The sequence below is a fragment of the Tamandua tetradactyla genome, chromosome 17, assembly GCF_023851605.1.
Source record: "Tamandua tetradactyla isolate mTamTet1 chromosome 17, mTamTet1.pri, whole genome shotgun sequence".
NCBI classification, from domain to species: domain Eukaryota; kingdom Metazoa; phylum Chordata; class Mammalia; order Pilosa; family Myrmecophagidae; genus Tamandua; species Tamandua tetradactyla.
This window is the reverse complement of record NC_135343.1, coordinates 64,876,331-64,882,613: the sequence shown is the minus strand read 5'-3', so window position 1 is coordinate 64,882,613 and position 6,283 is coordinate 64,876,331. Positions and strand designations below refer to the sequence as shown.

General features: G+C 40.3%; 1 pseudogene across 1 annotated transcript; it reads left to right on the top strand.

The window, feature by feature from the left end:
- The first annotated feature begins 1,355 nt into the window (after positions 1-1,355).
- On the top strand, positions 1,356-2,024 carry LOC143661203 (immunoglobulin kappa variable 4-1 pseudogene; annotated as a pseudogene). Its single transcript, XR_013164442.1, has 2 exons — positions 1,356-1,425; positions 1,609-2,024. The product of XR_013164442.1 is annotated as an immunoglobulin kappa variable 4-1 pseudogene (transcript).
- The last annotated feature ends 4,259 nt before the right edge of the window (positions 2,025-6,283 follow it).

The following is a 6,283-nucleotide window of genomic DNA, read 5'->3' as shown; positions in this document are numbered from 1 at the left end:
AGTATTGGCATCTTCCAAACCCATATATGTGGTGGACCAAGAACATGGTGGACCTTTGACTGAGTAGGAATGTCTTCCTGGTAGTTTGGGTCTGTGCCACCTCATTCCTGAATATGTGGAAATTGCACCTTCACCTAACATACTGGGTTCATATGGAGAAAGCTAGGGAAAAATAAATGTACTATTAATTAGAACTGGAACAATATCTGCCTTAGTATGTGCAACATTAAGGGAAACTTCTTGGTGGCAGAGCAGTTGTTGCTCTGAAGGAAAAGTGGAAATTATGGAACAGAAGGGATTATGTTGCATGTAAGATTGCTAAACTGTCTCAAATTTTATCTCTACCTCTGACTCTGTTCATGGTGAGGGATGACCATGAAATAGACCTGGATGCACCTCGCCCCTCTTGTCCTGAATCAACAACTTTGTGGCATGGGGGAAATCTCAGAGAAGCTAGATATGAGAGGCTGAGGATATGTCCCTTGTTCATTGTCTGTCTCTCCCAGATGAATGAAAGATTAAGAGGTCAGGGATTCTGTTTCATTTTCTCATAACTTAATGTCCTAGGCATAGAAAGGTTCATATTATTATTTGTATAACTCTACACGTATTTTTTTTTATTTTTAGAAGGAGTAAGTAAAGAACCTATTCTGAGACCTTGGGAGTTGGGGCTATTTTCCCTATTACCACAAGATGGCACAGTTGTTCTGAGGCTGGATATCTCTTCATTTGTGATTTGAAAACTCGTCTAACGGGCAGTGCCAAGGGTAACTTTTACGTGTCTGGTGACTCATTTTTGGAGACTTTATTTGGGTTGACAGCAGTATCAGAGGTTGGTTGTGGACATATTAAGGTGACTTTGAGATGTCAAAAAAGAATTTCTTGTACGTATTTAAAGTTCAGAATAGTCTGAGATAGACGCATAATTTGTGCACGACGTCCTCATTCTATCCCATGATATGAATATATTCCACATAGTTCCTGCTACCATATTTAAATGTTCAGAAACTTTTCACTCACTGGTAAATATATTCTATTACAAAATTAATTTTAGGCACACAAGATGATTGCAGCTAGGTTGAACCATAAAGTGAGTAGTAAAATATTTTAAATTTCATCATTTTGCTAAAGTTTGTTGAAAAGTGTAGTTTACAGTTGATTTCTGAGATGTTTGCATGACTACACTCACATTTCCTGTGCTAATGTTATTGTGTCCCCTTCCTTCCATTATCTGTCTTCACAGCTCATTGCACAGCACATTTCCTTTTATACCCTGTGAAGATTTGCATAGAGTCCTGGGGACTCGGCTGCTGCTCAGACTCTATTAATGGGGATTCCCTGGAGACAGGGCCTGAGTGCACCAGACGGTGAGCAAGATGCTGTCACAGTCCCAACTCCTCATCCTCCTGGGGCTCTGGGTCTCAGGTGAGAGCTTCAGAAGAGCAATGTCTTTATAAAGAAGGAAAGATGGTTTTCACGTGTAGAGTGTACAGACTATTCCATCTCAAAATGATCTGATTATATATGATAAATGAGGAAACCTACATGTGAATATACATTATATATATTTGTGATTTACTGTATGATCTTGTTCTTTTCTGTCTGCAGGTGCCAGTGGGGATATCGTGATGACCCAGTCTCCAGTCTCTGTGGCTGTGACTCCAGGGGAGACCATCACCATGAGCTGCAAGGCCAGCCAGAGTCTTTTGTACAGTTCCAACCAGAAGAACCTCTTAGCCTGGTACCAGCAGAAACCAGGACAGGCTCCCAAACTGCTCATCTATGATGCATCGAACCGGGCATCTGGGGTCCTCGAACGATTCAGTGGCAGTGGGTCTGGGACAGATTTCTCTCTCAGAATCAGTGGAGCCCAGGCTGAAGATGTGGCCACTTATTACTGTCAGCAACGCATCAGCTCTCCTCCCACAGTGCTTCAGCCTTGGACACAAACCTCCTCTCCCAGCTGCAGGGCACTGAGTCCTACAGCAGCAGCTGCTCCCCCTCCTCCTGCCTCTTCATATTGAAACTTTCTGCCTAGTAGTTTTTTTTCCTGTCCTACTTTTTCCTTCAGTAGACTCTGTCTTCCCTTCCAGCCTTCCTTGTCCTTGTTACTGATGTAGTTATTCTCTACCTCCTTTCTAATTGCCTTTTTCCTTCCTATTTCCCTTTCCTTTACTTATTCCTTCAAAGGCAATTCTGTAGTTCTAACCACTCATTGGGACTAGTTTCCTTTGAGGTCCTGAGGCTGCCTGGAGCCTGTAAGGGCAGAGAGACAGGATGAGGGAGAAAAGGAGCTGCCTACTTAGGAGTCTCCCAGGGGGGAAATGTAAGGGGAATTCCTGGCACATTGGTATTTAGAATAGTTAGTGTCTGAATGTGCCATGTTTTTTGTCTATTCCCTGCAGTTCAAGTTGTTCTTCTCTGTTCTCCCTGGTGTGAAGGTGGTGGGGAGGAGGGATCAGTGTGAAAGGGCATGAAGGAAAGATGCTGGCAACTTGGTCAAGGATGGAAAACAGTCTTTGTCAACAATGAGACATTGTTTTCATATGTGACAGCATTAGGTGTCCACCAAGTTTCTTTCCCCTGGGTATTTATTTCATGCTAACATATTTACACTTCCATTAAAGCTAGAATGTTTTACATCATTGCATTAAACAATTGATTATTTTATTTTAGTGTTATATTTGTGAGTGAATTTGTTATAGTTAAGGCTTTTCTTCATTGATTTCTCTTTTCATTTTTCATTTACTAAATAAATTCTAATTGAGATTCTATTATTTGTCAAATACATTTCTGGGTATTTGCTTTATAATAATGGCAATAAGCAATTTAAAAAATAAGTCTGTCCCTCAGAGTTTAAGTTTGAAGGGGTAGCAGATATTGATGAAAGAAAATCAGTAAATGCAAAATTTGATGTAAGATATGCATGTTTGAGGTCAATAAGGAAGTACCTTGTATGTTTGTGTGTGTGTGTGTGTGTGTGTGTGTGTGTGTTTAACTTGGTGCAGTGGAAAGGTGTAGGAGATAGGATTAACATAAGACCTGCAGAACTACTTGGGATAGATGGCATTAGGGTGGTGGCGGCAGTAAGCTGCTTTATGTTATCTGATTTATGTAAGACAGTCTAGGATGAAGAGAATGTTTGTTTACCCCAAATGGTTATTTTAAGTATGAAGGAAGAACACTGAAAGATAAGAACTTTGTTCCCTCAGGAAATGCATGCATGCCTATTGTCATCCTGTGGTAATAAGCAGGATATGGTTAAGAATAAAATTGTCTGAAGTCTGTCTGAAATAAACTCAAGCTTCAGACCCCCTGAGCCCGTCTGTGTCTTTCTTTCTTCCTTTCTTTTTTTCTCATTCCTTAATATCCTTTGAGCTCCGTTTCAACAGGAAGCAACAGAAAGGTGTTTCTGTGTTCGTGTGTGTGTGTGTGTGTGTGTGTGTGTGTGTGTGTGTGTTTGTATCCTGTAAGGCAGAGTCACATTTCATTCTTTTTCCAGGTGACTACCCCTTTATTGCAGCATGAATTATTTATATTTTTGTTAGCTTCTTTGTTTGTTTTGGAAAGCGCATGGGCTGGGTATTGAATGCAGGCCTGCCACACTGCAAGTGAGAATTCTATCATTGAACTACAATTGCACCCCAGGTTACATAGGGTTTATTATTTATTTTTAGTTTTTAATTTGATTTTTTATTTACAAAACAATATACTTAGAACCACCAACAATGGATACTTTAGTTAGTTTAACCATACACAATTTTTTTTATTCCTAAGTACTTTATTCTTTTAGTTGCAATTGTAAATGGAATTCGCTTCTTGATTTCCCCCTCAGCTTGTTCATTGCTAGTGTATAGAAACGCTACACTATATTTTTGAATGTTGAGCTTGTAACCTGCTACTTTGCTGTACACATTTATTAGCTCTAGTAGTTTTGTTGTGGATTTTTCCGGGTTTTCAACGTATAGTATCATATCGTCTGCAAACAGTGATAGTTTTACTTCTTCCTTTCCAATTTTTATGTCTTGTATTTTTCTTGTCTAATTGCTCTGGCTAGAACCTCCAACACGATGTTGAATAATAGTGGTGATAATGGACATCCTTGTCTTGTTCCTGATCTTAGGGGGAAATTTTTCAATTTTTCCCCATTGAGGATGATATTAGCTGTGGGTTTTTCATATATTCCCTCTATCATTTTAAGGAAGTTCCCTTGTATTCATATTCTTTGAAGTGTTTTCAACAGGAAAGGATGTTGAATCTTGTCAAATGCCTTCTCTGCATCAACTGATCAATCACATGATCATCTCATACACAAATTTAAAGTGTCATGCCTAAAGTAGGTTTTTAAGCAGCCAGATGGTATGACCAAATTTGCCTTTCAAAAAGATCACTCCGGTTTTAGTGAAGTAAACTTATTTTTTAATAAGAATGTCAAGAATAGATGTTAGAAGATCAGTTAGGAAGCTATTTCAGGAATCCAGGAGGGAGATGTTGGTGGGTTGGTCTAAAGCCATGGAAGTGGAGTTAGGAAGATGTGGATAGTTTCAGAAATACGTAGTTATAAGATTGACAGGAGGTGGATGTGAGTGCTGAGTTAAACAGTATCATCAAGGGCCAGGAGCACTTGCTCTGGGTGGTCTAATGCCAATGGATCTGGGACCTGCTTGTCCTTTGCGGCCTCTATATCTATTCAGAACAAAGGCCAATTAATTTATACTAAATTTGCCATGATCTCACCCAGTTCTTTGCTCCCTTTCCGGGAGCTCCCTTTTGCCCTACAGAGGCAGATATCCAAATTAATCAGTGTCCAGGGAGGTTTACCATGCCTCTCTGCAGAATATTGGCCCTTTAATGGATCCACAGCTTGGGTATGGTACCTAAGTAACCCCAAAATACACCAAGGGCAGGAGTGCAATGCAGCATCAATGCAAAGCATCCAGTAATGAAGCTTCCCAAATGGTGCTAGTCACTGGGACAGCTGATAATTAAGCCCAGAGCACCTGAATGTATTCCCACCTGGGTTTGTTAATCCATATCAAATTGCCCTGCTTCCCAGGCCAATTGTTTTGGATGATATGTGGAAGTTATTTGGGTGATAATGAAGAAGCACAATTAGCCAGCCCGACTCAAGTGCAGAAAAGGACAGCTTTATTGACTTAAAGAACATGGGGCAGGAAAGTGGAGAATAAAGGTGGTTGAGGATGCCAAGCTTGCCTAAACTTGACCCCTATAGGGGAGGGGGTAACAGTTATGGAAGGGTTGTGGAAAAAACTCACAGACATAGAGGACACAGGGAGATGCACAGAGAGAAGAACTAATATACATCTGGGGAAGGCAGATAATGGGCAAATGTATATTTGAACAGATAATGATTGAGAATTATCCAGAACTGGAACCCAGAACTCTAGTTACCCAGAGCTCACATTTATCATGGCTCAGAGAAGGGAGTGAGGCTTTAACCACAGACACTGGGAATTACAAGTTTCAAACTACGCAGAGCAAAAGCAGAAGTGCCCAGACAGGGCTTTTGGAGAAACTGAATGCAGATTCTGATCATCCAAAGCCTGGGCAGTTACAGGCCTTCTGATAATTATGAGGCATGAGACTGCAATGGGCTGTCTAGAAAAGGAGCAGCCAGGGCCATTCAGAGAAGCTGAGGGCAGCTCTTACCACCCAGTCCACATGGAGCTGCAGGCTGAGAGCTAGGGTACAAGGAAGCAGGGCTAGCTGGGGTGGTCACTCAAGAGGACTGCTTATCTTTAGGCTAAAATGATGGGTTATCAAGTATAATTTATTCATGCCACTATAAAGGATCACTGCACTGAAGGCATCTGTGATTTTATATAGGACTGCATGGTTTCCTCTTTGTCTTCAATATTCTGCAGTTTTCTGAGATGGGTCTCATTATGAACTACTATTGAACTATGGACTACTTTGGCTTTGGTTTGATGGCACTTGAGTTTGTGAATTAGTTTCTTTCACTAGTTCTGGGTAATTCTCAATCATTATTTCTTCAAATATACATCTGCCCATTATCTGTCTTCCTCAGATGCATATTAGTTCTTCTCTCTGTGCATCTCCCAAAATCCTCTATGTCTGTGAGTTTTTTTTTCCATATTTTCTTTCCCAGTATTGTATTTTTGGAAAGTTTCTTCTCCTCTGGCTTCTAGTTCTATAAATTTTCTAATTCTCTCAATTGCCTACATTCAGTTTTCAATTTTGGTTTTCCTTATACAAGATCTAGAAACATTGATTTGGTTTCATTTAAGAGTATAAGGTCATC